Source organism: Apium graveolens, chromosome 9 (genome assembly GCF_009905375.1).
Source record: "Apium graveolens cultivar Ventura chromosome 9, ASM990537v1, whole genome shotgun sequence".
Classification (NCBI taxonomy): Eukaryota; Viridiplantae; Streptophyta; class Magnoliopsida; order Apiales; family Apiaceae; genus Apium; species Apium graveolens.
In genome coordinates this window covers 21204672-21218382 of record NC_133655.1, presented here as the reverse complement: position 1 = coordinate 21218382, position 13711 = coordinate 21204672, and positions in this window count along the sequence as shown.

Sequence of the window (13711 nt, the reverse complement as noted above, 5' to 3'; positions counted from 1 at the left end):
TTTTGTTTTAGTTTTCTTTGTGGATGCGTGTTTGGCTTTTGAGTTGAACTCACGTATTTGTTGCTGAATTGACTAAGTAAGAGTTACGAGAACTAATATCTAACTTAATTTAATTAGTTATAGTAATTATATTGGAAACTCTAGGTAAATATTCATGTTATTAGATGTAAAGAGAGTGCATGTTTGTGTATGTACACCTAGATTGAAGTGGATGTGCTCTTTGTTTTATTGATGACTTGTGTTTGATTATAAGTTAGGATGTGTTGTCTAAACATGACCTAGGTGCTATAATAAAGTAATAGCAAACTTCATTTAATTTAATTGCAGTGCATTAATAGTTATTTAGCTTGTAGTTGTACTGATGTGTATTATTTTGTTTGTATGTAGGATATCGATTTTAAAAATAATAGATTATGACACTACTTTATTTATAGGTGGGAACATGTATCTACATGTTTTTGCCGCCTCACCAAGTATTAATGTCAGTTTATATTTTAAGTGATAATATTATAATATATCATTAGAATATTATCAGCATTGACTTGCCACTTTACCTTCTCAAATTTTTTTTCCTTAAAAAAACCTGCGGGTAATATTTTTTTAAATTGAAAGGACTTTAAAATTTAAAACGGTTCAGTTCATGCTCTTCATAGCTGTGCACATAAAACATATAAATGTAGTGTGAATTGATTATTGCTACTGTAAGAGAGACAAAAATCTGCATCTTAAAGGAGCATTTTATATTTATAACATATATTGCATATATGTATATATTGGCATGTATGTTTTTGTACAAATATGAGACAGTAATACTCCCTCAACTTAATAGAGAACATTAAATATATATATATATACATATATATATTATTAAGAATTTTAAATTGATTGCCTTTTTTTGGTTTTCATGTGCTCATGATACTTATTTATACAATAGGCTAAAATTTTGATTTTAATTCAAACATTTCCTAACTAAATTATGAACATTCAGTTTTTAATGAATAAAAAATTAATAACTACTAAAATTATTGTACTTATACATCAAAAAAGCACTTTAATTATGTAAAATAATATTAATTTATTACTAGTATAAAATGGACAAGAAGACTTTTTTATTGATTTTGTGATACACAAAAAGCGAAATATTTATTTTAAAACTACAGATAAGGTCAATATGGCCTATATTAAAAAATATAGTAATAAAATTACATAATTGTATTGTATTAACATCTTAAGACGAATAGCAGCTTATACGTAGAAGTAGCTATCTAATTTAGACATCATGCCGGTTACCACCATGTAGTATTTGGTCAAGGGGGCTCCACTACAGGCCATGTCCTGCCCAAAAATGAAAGCACCTTTATGCTTAGATAAAAACAATTTTTTTGGTAAAGTAGGAACAACTAAAATTTAAGCACCAAAATTAACTACAAATACTTTGTTACAAATATATTACCTGTCCAAATTGAAAAGACAGTGAGCTGAGACTGGGTGAATGATTAGTCACACCAGGCCATGAATTCTCATTTGGTGTTCCAGACACCTTTCAAGACAAGCAAAGATGCAGATTTGATATTAGATAATCAAAAAATATAATAGAAATACAAAATAGTTCTTGAAAAATAACTTTTGTTAACACTCGCGACATAAATTAATTCTCTATTGTAACATAAAAGAGTATTTCATTTATTGACCATATGAGCAAAGATACAGTCAACTGCCCAAACATCAACTGAAAAAAAGTATGAAGCAAAGATTTGTTGCCCAAGTACTATATACTCATAGATACAACCATGCAAAAGTGACAATACTACTCTAAGTTTTAAAAAAATATATTTTACATTTCCTTTCTTTACCCTCTTCCTTTTTCTTTTTACTTTTCCTTTCAAAAAAAACAGGAGATGTTCACTAGGTGGTATTACAATATATAACTACATAAAGCATAACTTAGCGTATTAGTGTTTTATAAAAAAAACTTATTGTATGACTGTATCTCTTATAGATGTCACTCGTATATCTGGCCAGACCAAAATCAACAATTTTTACTTTCTCCCTTGTTTTGTCCTGAAAAATGTTGGCAAAGCATAAATCTCGATAAATTATGTCGTACTCATGAAGATGATGAAGACCATCCAAGATACCATGCAAAATGATCTATAATTCAAAATAAAATTCGTGAAGTTATAATCAGTAATGATGAGAAGAAAATGCCATCAATATAAATTAAATTAATTTTTTTACAACTGGAAATATGGCAACATTTATTAACAACCCAAAAGAACATGAATATCCAAAACTTATCAAGGCACCACATAAAAAATTAACATAAACCATGGAAGATAATGTTGGTCTCGCATTCATAAAATTTAAAATGATGTAAATAATATCTCAAAAAGGAAAACAACATGTAGAGTATTCTATTAACGATTATATGTTTTCCTATTTAAGTTTGGTAAATAATGAACCCCAAGAGCTAGTTTTTTTTATGACAATGTAAGGTGAAACATCAAAAATATTGACATCGAACGGAACATCCAATTATTCAACATTATCAGTAGAATATAGACTAACACTAATCACATTAAAATCTTTTGATTGTGAATTGTATGATAAACACAAGAAATTTAGTAAACATTACAAATGAAAAATAAACAACAAATTAAAAAATCTCGGCATCAGAAACAGATGGACAATCATCAACAATGATCTCCTCCAAACTAGTATCCAACTTAAATACTATAAAGACCTTTGTCCCAGTAACACAAACATCCAACAAGCTGCCAATTAAAAAAAATCCTAATAGTTGTAATAATTAAATAAAAATATAATCTCACCGCAAAAAATCTTAATTTTTAGGCGTGATAATTATTTAAGTGTGTTTGAAACACATACATTGCAATCGAAACATATATGTTCTAAAAATTAAGAAAATATTATTAGGGCAAAGCTAGCAAGTAGGGACGAAACTGAAAATTGAAAACAGGTTGGGCTTGACAAGTTATTGGCGGGGCTTGACATATAGTAAGGCTAAAATATTTCATAACTTGTATAACTAATACTAATTTTTTCCAAATTCTCTTAGGCTTAAGCCCATGGAAGACCCAGCTAGCAGGCAATCTTATAAAAAAACTACCACTGCCATTACCACTAGTTTTATAGATTATGTGACAATTTTAGGTTTCAATAAAGATGCTACTAGTTCTTGCTCACTTCAAAACTCGAAATCTATCTTTTAGACGAAAATAGCACGACACAAAGGCTCGAAAAGTGAGAAAATCAAAAAGTATAATCTCATCCTCAATTTTATCAAGCAAGGATTATTGCTTTCAATTTTGTTTCAATTTAAGTGTAATTAAAAATATAAATTAAGGAGCGAACCTTATAAGAGTTTAGACTGATATAGTATCAACTTCTTTATCAGAGTTTAGTTTGAATTATTTTATCCGTTACACTCTTTGATGCATAAATACTTGTCCAGAGTTTGTCTTTCAATGTGGAAAGTTTTTAAATTATTATTGATTCTTATTCACTAAAATATCTTCATTCATCATTTATAAATCTTCTTATCATCTTCTAGTATCAATTTTTTATAATGTCAAATCAATTTTTTTTAAATACCAGTTATCATGAGTCATGATAAAAAAACGAGTCTCGAGGAATTGTATGCAAACTTATCAATTGAGGATGAGGAAGAAGGAGGGGTCGTGGTGGGTATTGAGGAAGTGCAAAAGAAGAAAACTACAGTTGTGCTTGTTGGTAAGTTTCTCACGAAAAAACTTCAACTTTCAAGTAATGGAAAATTTTTATGGCGTCATTATAGAGACCAAAAGAGGTATGAAGATTCATGATATAGGGGGTACAAGTTTTCATTTGTCTTTTACCATGTTATGGATTTAAAGAAGGTAATTGATGGTGGTCCTTGGGCCTTTGAACAAAATATGTTGGCATATAAACAAGTGCATAAAATGGAGGATCTACAATTGGTGGCGCTCAATGAGATGGATATATGGGTCCAAGTACATGATGTCCCCAAAGGTTACATTTCAAAAAATATAATGAGGAGTGTGGGGATATATATAGAAAAGTACATGAAGTGGAATCCTGCAAACTTTGATGGTACATGGAAGTCTTATGTTAGAATTAGAGTAATACTGAACATTCAAAAGCCACTACGAAGGCGTTTGAAAATTAAAAGAGAAGGAGGGGCGTGAAGTTAGATTATTTTCAAATATGAAATGATGAGCACTTTTTGCTTTGTATATGTTATGGCAAGCCATATAGAAAGAAAATGTAATATAGTGTATGACAATCCAAATAAAAGAAATAGAGAGAGCTTATGATGTATGGGTAAGGGCACAAAATTCAGGTAGTAAAAATAATCAGGGTGCTCATTAGCTGAGAAATGCTGATGGAAGTGGAAGATGGTCTGAATGTATTGGAGCTACCGGAAATTATTTGAATTTAAATAAGGAGAAAGACATGACAAGATTTGTAGAGAGGTATGAGATGATACGCGGGAAAAGTGGAGATCATGGCATCATGGTTGTTACACCAAAAAAATCAGGGATTGTCTGAGGACTATCAAAAGAATTTGAATTTGGAAGATGATGTGGGAGATGATGTGGTTAAATTTTTCCAGGCGTACTTTGATACAGGGGAGCTACCAGGAGGAATAACATGTACCTTGGTGTGTTTGATACCCTAGATTAAACAACCACAACAACTAACTGATGTTAAACCAATTTCGCTCTGCAATGTCTTATTTCGAATATTGTCTAAAGTATCGACTAATCGTTTAAAAATCTATTTTCCAACCTTAATTTTAGACAAGCGAAGTGCGTTTGTTGAATGACGGTTACTCGCGAACAATGCGTTTATTGCTTTTGAATTAAACCATTACATCAAAAGGAAAAAGGAAGGTGAAAATCGATTAGTTGGTTTTAAAATTGACATTTCAAAGGCTTATGGCAGGCTTTAATGGAAGTTTCTTGAAGGAATGTTAAATAAATTTGGGTTTAGTAAGGTCTCGGTGGACAGAATTATGAAATGTGTGAAGACTATTTCCAACAGCTTTACACAAAATGGTAATATTTTTTGGAATGTTCAACCACAACGCATAATTATGAAAGCCCCTTATTTATATATTTTATGTGCAGAGGATTTAAGCTTGATGATAAGAAGGCATGAAAAAACTAGCATATTACATGGATGTCGGGTTGCTCGGGGTGCACCATCAATATCTCATTTGCTATTTGCAGATGATTGTTACTTTTTCTTTAGAGCAGCGTCATATGAGGCAGCTAGTATGAAAAGCATCTTGCTGAGATATGATAATCTATCTGGACAAGCAATAAACTAAAGGAAATTTACAATGGTTTTTAGTCCCAATACTATAGATTCATATAAGGACTAGGTGTGTGGTAGTTTTCTGGTTCAAGAAATAGTGAATCCAGGGAATTATCTAGGTTTACCAATGCATATTGGTAGAAGAACATGGCTTTTAATTTCCTGAAAGAGAGTATAAGCCAAAAATCACAGAATTGAAATAATAAGTCGATGTCCAAAAGTGGTAAAAGTGCCAAATTTTTGGATGAATCTCTTTTAAATTCCAGGTGAGGTGTGCAATGAGATACAAAGACTTATAAATGCATTCTGGAGGGGAAACAATGGCAGAATTAAGGGGATTCATTAAATGGATTGGGAAAAACTATGTGAAGGAAAGTTTAACGGAGGATTGGGGTATAAAGATTTGTAACATTTAAATGTAGTTATGCTAGCAAAACAAGGATGAAAACTATTAAATGGAGACAACCCTTTGGTTACAGAGCTAATGAAAGCAAGATATTTTCCTACGGTAGGTTTTTTAAATACAAAGTTGGGCCTGAATTCAAGTTACATATGGCGTAGAATCCTTGAGTCCCAAACGATTGTAAAACAAGGTAATAGGCGTAGAATTGAGAATGGGGAAGATACTGAGGTGTGGAGAGTCCCGTGGTTGCCTTGTATTCATAATGGGTATGTCACAATAAATGTAAATGACCAACTAAAAGATGCGAAAGTCATAAACTTAATGGATGAGGAACGAACGAGTTGAGATGAGGAAGTACTGAGGGACATCTTTAATGAAAGGGACGTGAAACTAATTAGGCGGGTTCCGATTTCAAGCAATCATCAACATGACCCGTGGTTCTGGATCTTGGAACAATCAGGTTTCTTTAGTGTAAAGAGTTGCTATAGGGTTCTAACTAGCAAACAAGTCTGGCCTCAGGCAAATTTTTCGAAGAAAATATGGTCCTTGGACTTCCCAGGAAAGGTGGTGAATTTTATTTGGAGAGCTTGTAGGCTAGTTATATCAACTGATGTGGTATTAGCTGCTAAAAGTGTTCAAATTTTGCTAGGGAGGTGCAGGCGAGAGTAGGTACATATAAAGTAAATTCTAATAACCGCCAAGGAACTATGGTAGAGATTTTGCAGTATTTATTTGGTCTCTGTACATGGGAGAAAATTATTTGGATTGTAATGGTTTGTTGGAGTTTGTAGAATCGTCGAAATCGCTAGGCAAGGGATAAAATCACGGGGTCTGAGTTTTGAGTTTGTTCAGCTGCTGCGAACTTTCTAAATGTCTAACAGCGAGTTTCAGTAGAGAGCCAGAGTGGACGCAATGGTGTATGCTCAAGTCCTAGACGTTGGTCTCCACCAACACATGGGTGGCTCAAGGTGAACATATATGTTGCGCTTTTTGTAGGAGATGGCAGTGTGGGAGTTAACGGTGTGATTAGGAATGAAACAAACGAGTTTGTTCGTGTTAGATCTAAAAATATAGTTGTGAATGTACAACCTTAAAACACAGAAACACTAGGATTAAAAGAAGCATTTGTGTGGATAAAAGACATGGGAATTAATAAGTGCATCTTCAAAACAAATTTAAAATTACTTGCAGATGCTTGTAAGGGAGTGCAAGGATGTTTATATTTTCACACAATCATTATAGATTGTATCGATTTATTTAAGTACTTTGACGAAGTACTAGTGCAATTTGTTCATAAGTCTACGTATGAAGCAGCTCATACACTAGCTATAGCGACTCATTCTATGTCAAGTTTCCTAGAGTGGATGGATGTTATTCCAGGGCTTATATCTGATTTATTGGTTAATGCTTTGATTTAACGAAAGAAATTATGTTTATTTTAAAAAAATCACAAATACTTTCAACCAATAATTTTCTAAATATATGACGTTTTAAATGAACACATTAATGCTAACTATAATATTGTTTATGGTTTTCTTTTATGTTATGTACACATATATTACATGTATGTTTCGGTTTGACTCAAAATAAAAAAAAAATACATACGCGAGTACATAATTTTTTTAAAAAATAGAGATATTGTTAAGCAGTGGTTGCCTCATAACATTCTCACGAAATGTGTCTTTCAGAATAGAGATTTCCATGAGGAGGTTTGAAAGAAGGCTGTCAAATTTGTCAAGAATCTTAAGATTATTCACAACAACGTAATTTGTAGTTTCGGAATCCTAACATTTATACATATCCCCAAATTTGCTACTTCCCAATTACTAATAAAGTGAAACGGTAATAAAAATAAGGAAAAATGTTATTAGCTTCATAAGAAAAACAATAATAGATAAAAAACCTGGAGAATATTTACCTTCAGAGACAAGCCCTCAAGTTGAGCTTGAGTTTCACCCTCTATTTAGCCCCCTCATCGAGTTGAGTTTCAGCCATATAACCTGTATATGCACCAGACAAAGAATACATATAGATATACTTTTAGTTAAATAACTTAGTTTTAACATCTTGTGACAAATAGTAAGATATGATATACATGTCAACTTAGTTTATTATGTTTATCACCCAAACAGAAACCTAATTAACCTGTAAAAATACACGTATGAGCAAAATTTCCGTTAATTAACTCAATTTCAACATCTTGTAACAAATAGTAAGATTTGATATATAAAATGACAATCAATGTTGAATAATATACACAAGTTAATTAACTTTAATGAAACATAAAATAAAAGAACTATCAATTATTGTTCGTCGTTGTTTTAACAATGTTTATCACCATAACTAAAACCTAATTATCCTGAAAAGAATGGAGAATGAAGAAATTAGTTAAGAAAGAAAAGGACCCACATGGATATGCCGCATTTACTCACATGAAAAGCACCACACCACCACTACCTTTTCTCCACAGTCCAGTCTAGCGCGTACACTAAATTTTTACGGCGGTGCAGATTCAAAAAAATTTCATTACTTTGAAGACTCATTTTCATTTATGATATTTAAAATATCAATTTGCAGAACAACTCTATAAGTGACCTTCATACACTATCAGACAAATCCAATGAAACAAAATACACTAATTTTCGCAAACAAAAAAGAACACGCTCATGTAATGTGATACCCCAAGTATTAAAGGTGAAAAAAGATACTGGCTTTAGATATCTTGATATTTCTCAAGGTCTGTATTTTTTGAGAATATCAAAGTATTTGAGCAATAATATCAATGCTATGACTAAGGAGTTGAAAACATGTGTTTAAACAAAGAGATCTTGTTTGAAACAGTAAAACAAATATTGTTATTAAAATTATATAAAATTACATGCATATAATCTCAAACTCTAACTTGTAAATGTCCGGAATGATGACAAAACACATCTTCAAACTGTTAGGGGGAATACACACAAATATAGAACCAAACAAAATAATGCAAAATATACACACAATATATGACGCAGAAAAACCCACGTCCCAACTTGAAGGAATTTACGGATGAGTGGAAGCGTGATATAACAATTATTCCGTAAAAACCATGTATCGCACATATAGAAAAACGTATAAATCAGAAAAACGGAGGAATCGTAACCATACCTTGAAAATTGAAGCTTTATAATATGGTTGCTAGCAGTTGCTCCTCGGTGTGTAAAGCACTCTACCGGTATCCAGCAAGAATGATCCTCTTCGATGAAGCCTTTTATAAAACGAAGCCTTTTATAAAACCAAGCTTTTATAAAAATGGAGTTTTTGGGAGAGAGAGAGAGAGAGGAAAAGATGGAGGCTAGCTCTTCTTAGGGTTTTCACAAACCCAAGTGTGTGTTTAGAATGAGACATCTCATTCTATTTATAGGGCTCTCCTAGGGTTTTATAATATATCATTATATATATATATATTAGCCCCACATTTTATCTTTATAAAATACTTTAATAATAATTAAAACTATTTTAATCATTATTTCTTTTTCTAAACTATTTAGAAAATTATTCTCTCTCTCACTATTTCATCAAAGAAAATATTCTTTTACGGTGTGACCCTGTAAGTTCAATATTATGCCGGTAGTAGAAATAAATAATAAACTTTTATTAATTATTTACATGAATACTAAAATTCACTAAATATAATTAACAGATTAATTATATTTATTCTACATCGTGAGTGATGCTTTTCAACATATCGCGACTATCCGGATAATATGAATTCACTGCTTAGAATACTAAGAACCCGTCAGTGACTAGTTACCGTACAATAAATTCCTTCTACCCTTACAATATCCCGATTAAATACAAGGCATGGATCTCGTGTCAGTCCTATCAAATTTAATCATATGATTTCTTATTCATAATGCAAAGTTCATATTAATGCAAATTATAAACTCATTTCTAATTTCATACACTCTGGCCAGAGATTCCAGAACTCGCATACTAAGAATAACATATGATATTCTCTTCGTATACTGGAAGGGGTAGATCCTCTATTGACGTTAACTATCTCTATACACAAATCCCTATGCCCAGAATAGACCTAATGGATGTCCTTGAGAGTAAGGACTAAACCAAAACACAGTTCATTATATATAAGATAACTTTAACGATCTCAAGTCCAAGGACACTTGTACAACTATCACTCAGTGAATAACTATTGACACGTGAGTAATCTCCATTAATTGTTCAACTTATCGAGTTATGTTCAGTGAACTTATTCTCTAATAAGCACCTACATACTAGCTATAGTGTCACCACACAAATGCCTATGAGAACAGACATTCTCCTGAAGGGAGCAAGCATAGTATGTACCAATCTTTGCAGATCCACTAACATCCGATTAGTTATCCTATGATCAGGAACTGTTTAAGTCTAGAGTTATCGTCTTCTAGATCTCACTATTATAATCTCATTATAATTCTAGAAGCTTTACTCTAAACTATGGAGCATCTTATTTAAAACACTTTAAATAGATAAAGCCCATAATAAAACCAAAACAAGTCTTTTATTAATTTCAATGAAATCAAATAGGAATACAAGAAAGTTATTCCTAACTCATCATACATGATTGGATTTAGGACAAACACTTTCAATCTCCCACTTGAACTAAAGCAAGTTGTCCAAGACGTTTAATCAAATTAATCATCTTCAGTACATAGTCATTCACAGATGATCCCTCAGACATCCTACAGCCGAACAGCTCCTTCGATATCTCATATCGAGCTGTCCTCCCTGCCACATCATACAACTCTTGTAGATGCGCTAGGATAGTGTGAGCATCCATATGCTCATGCTGCTTCTGTAGCTCAATATTCATGGAAGCTAGTATGATACATTGAGCAACATTTGCATCATCTATCCACTTACGATACACAACATGTTTATCATTATGTGCATCTTCAGCAGGTTCAACAGACTTAGGTGAGTCAAGCACATATTCCAGCTTCTCAACCCTGAGAACAATTCTCAAGTTTCGAAGCCAGTCAGCAAAATTAGGAACAGTCAACTTGTGAGCATCTAGTATACTCCAGAGTGATAGTGCAGAAGACTTAACGTATATAGTAAATCTGTAAATGATGAACACATAACAACACTTAGCAAATATTCAATTTCATTTCAAAACATTATATGAACCGGGTCTTTATTCATAAGTGGCTCCCACTAGTTTATTTAATTTATACAACCCCTTAAGTGAAAAATTAAGCGTTCATAATGCTAGTGGGAATAGGGATCCTACATTCCATCATACAACCTCGGCTGTAGCACGAAACGTCATGTGATGTTCAATAGGCAAACAACTCTTGTCAATTACATCTTATGTTATTCCCTAATAAAACTTTAGCCTCTTGAATAATTGAGTCATGGCTGTAGCACGACAGACTCAATACTCTAAGTCAAGTCTAACCCAACATTTCGTACAATTGAATTAGTCTCCAACGACCCACGGCTGCAGCACGTAACGACCTTTAGATTCTAATTCAATGTACACATCTCTATGTAATAAACAAGTATTTCTTATTTCGTAATCAAAGCCCTCGGTTGTAGCACGAAACGACAATGATTTAAAAATAAGAACTACTTTCTACCATGTTGGAAGGCTATGACCGACACAAGCTCGTTGTGTCATTGGTCAATTACTACTTGATATTATTTAATTCTAGAGGGATTATATTATGTTACAATTATAATCATATTATAAAGAGATTCTTCCTTTTAAATTAAATATTTCAAATCAATAATCGATAATCAGATGATTCCCAGATCGGGGGGAGCATTGTCAGAGGCGTCACTTAATACCCCTTTCTTACAGATCGAAATCTGTTTTTGACAGAATCATCCTTTCTCTCAAAATTGAAAATTCATATTTAATTACGTGTTTCATAAACACAAGAATCTCATGATTGTATTCATAATATTATTGTTAAGGCAAGAAACGATTCATATTCTAGATTTTCTAGAGCACGCCTTATTTTGATTTAAGTTCACCTAAATTTATCATCGCATGGTAAACATAGGCATATATATCATATAGAAAAATAAATAAACAAGTAAGCATGCAAGTAATATCATGTCACACATTGATATAATGATGTATGGATTTATTATAGCATTTAAAAGCAATTAAAACATGCTTTAAAACACTTCCGGGAATATAAACAGTTCAAAACTTTTATATAAAAATATTTGACCACTCCATTAGATCCGTCTCGGAAAAACGAATCCAATGATATATTGCACGCCCAAAACGGATTTACGAAACTCCCAAAAAATCAAATTTAATGTGGACAGACGAGCTGTAAAGCATTACAGGAACGCGTTACAAGGGTTGTAACGCATTCCGGTAATGCGTTACAACCCTGTTAAGCCATTAACGGGTGTAACGCATTCCGTGAATGCGCAACAGTGTGTAACGCATTCTCGGAATGCGCGGCAACCCCCCCCCCCCCCCGCGTGCGCTTCACGCGCCCAGGCCAGCAGTCGACCGTTTACAGCGGTTTTTTTTCTTTCTTCTGCGAACTGTCAGCTTGTCTGTTAGTTTTTTACCGTTACACCCCTTCCCTTTACTCCATTATCAATAATAATAGTGTCATCATTTTAATTTTATTAATAATAAATTAATTAACATTTAATTAATAAATTAATAAAAATCAAAATAATATAATTTATTAAATCAAGAAGTAGCAGAAAATTATCAGATCAGCCAGGGGTACTAGTGCAAATTTTAATCATATTTTTATTCACATGCATAATTATTTCATGAATTTTAATTAAAACAATTTTTAAAATTCATAACAAATAATCTACAAATCACAAAATTATGAAAAAATACTTAGATGATCTACAACACTTGTAGAACCCAGATCAGTAGTCAAGATCTTATGCAAAAATTATTTCGAATTAATTCATAATTAAATCTAAATAAACTTGCAAAAATCATAACAAATCCATACATGCATAAAAAAAATCTGAATTTTTTTATATGAATCTCTATATGCAAAACCTAGCTCTGATGCTAATGAAGGAATTTACGGATTAACGGAAGCGTGATATAGCAATTATTCCGTAATAACCATGTATCGCACATATAGAAAAACGTATAAATCAGAAAAACGGAGGAATCGTAACCATACCTTGAAAATCGAAGTTTTATAATATGGTTGCTAGCAGTTGCTCCTCAGTGTGTGAAGCACTCTACCGGTATCCACCAAGAATGATCATCTTCGATGAAGCCTTTTATAAAACCAAACTTTTATAAAAATGGAGTTTTTGGGAGAGAGAGAGAAGAAGAAGATGGATGCTAGCTCTTCTTAGGGTTTTCACAAAACCAAGTGTGTGTTTAGAATGAGCCATCTTATTCAATTTATAGGGCTCTCCTAGGGTTTTATAATATATCATTATATATATATTAGCCCCACATTTTATCTTTATAAAATGCTTTAATAATAATTAAAACTATTTTAATCATTATTTCTTTTTCTAAACTATTTTAAAAAAATTTCTCTCTCTCACTAGTTCATCAAATAAAATATTCTTTAATGGTGTGACCCTGTAGGTTCAATATTATGCCGGTATTAGAAATAAATAATAATAAGTTTTTATTAATTATTTACATGAATACTAAAATTCACTAAATATAATTAACTGATTAATTATATTTATTCTACATCGTGAGTGATGCTTCTCAACATATCGCGACTATCCGGATAATATGAATTCACTGCTTAGAATACCAAGAACCCGTCAGTGACTAGTTACCGCACAATAAATTCCCTCTACCCTTACAATATCCCGATTAAATACAAGGCATGGATCTCGTGTCAGGCCTATCAAATTTAATCATATGATTTCTTATTCATAATGCAAAGTTCATATTAATGCAAATTAGAAACTCCTTTCTAATTTAATACACTCTGGCCAGAAATTCCAGAA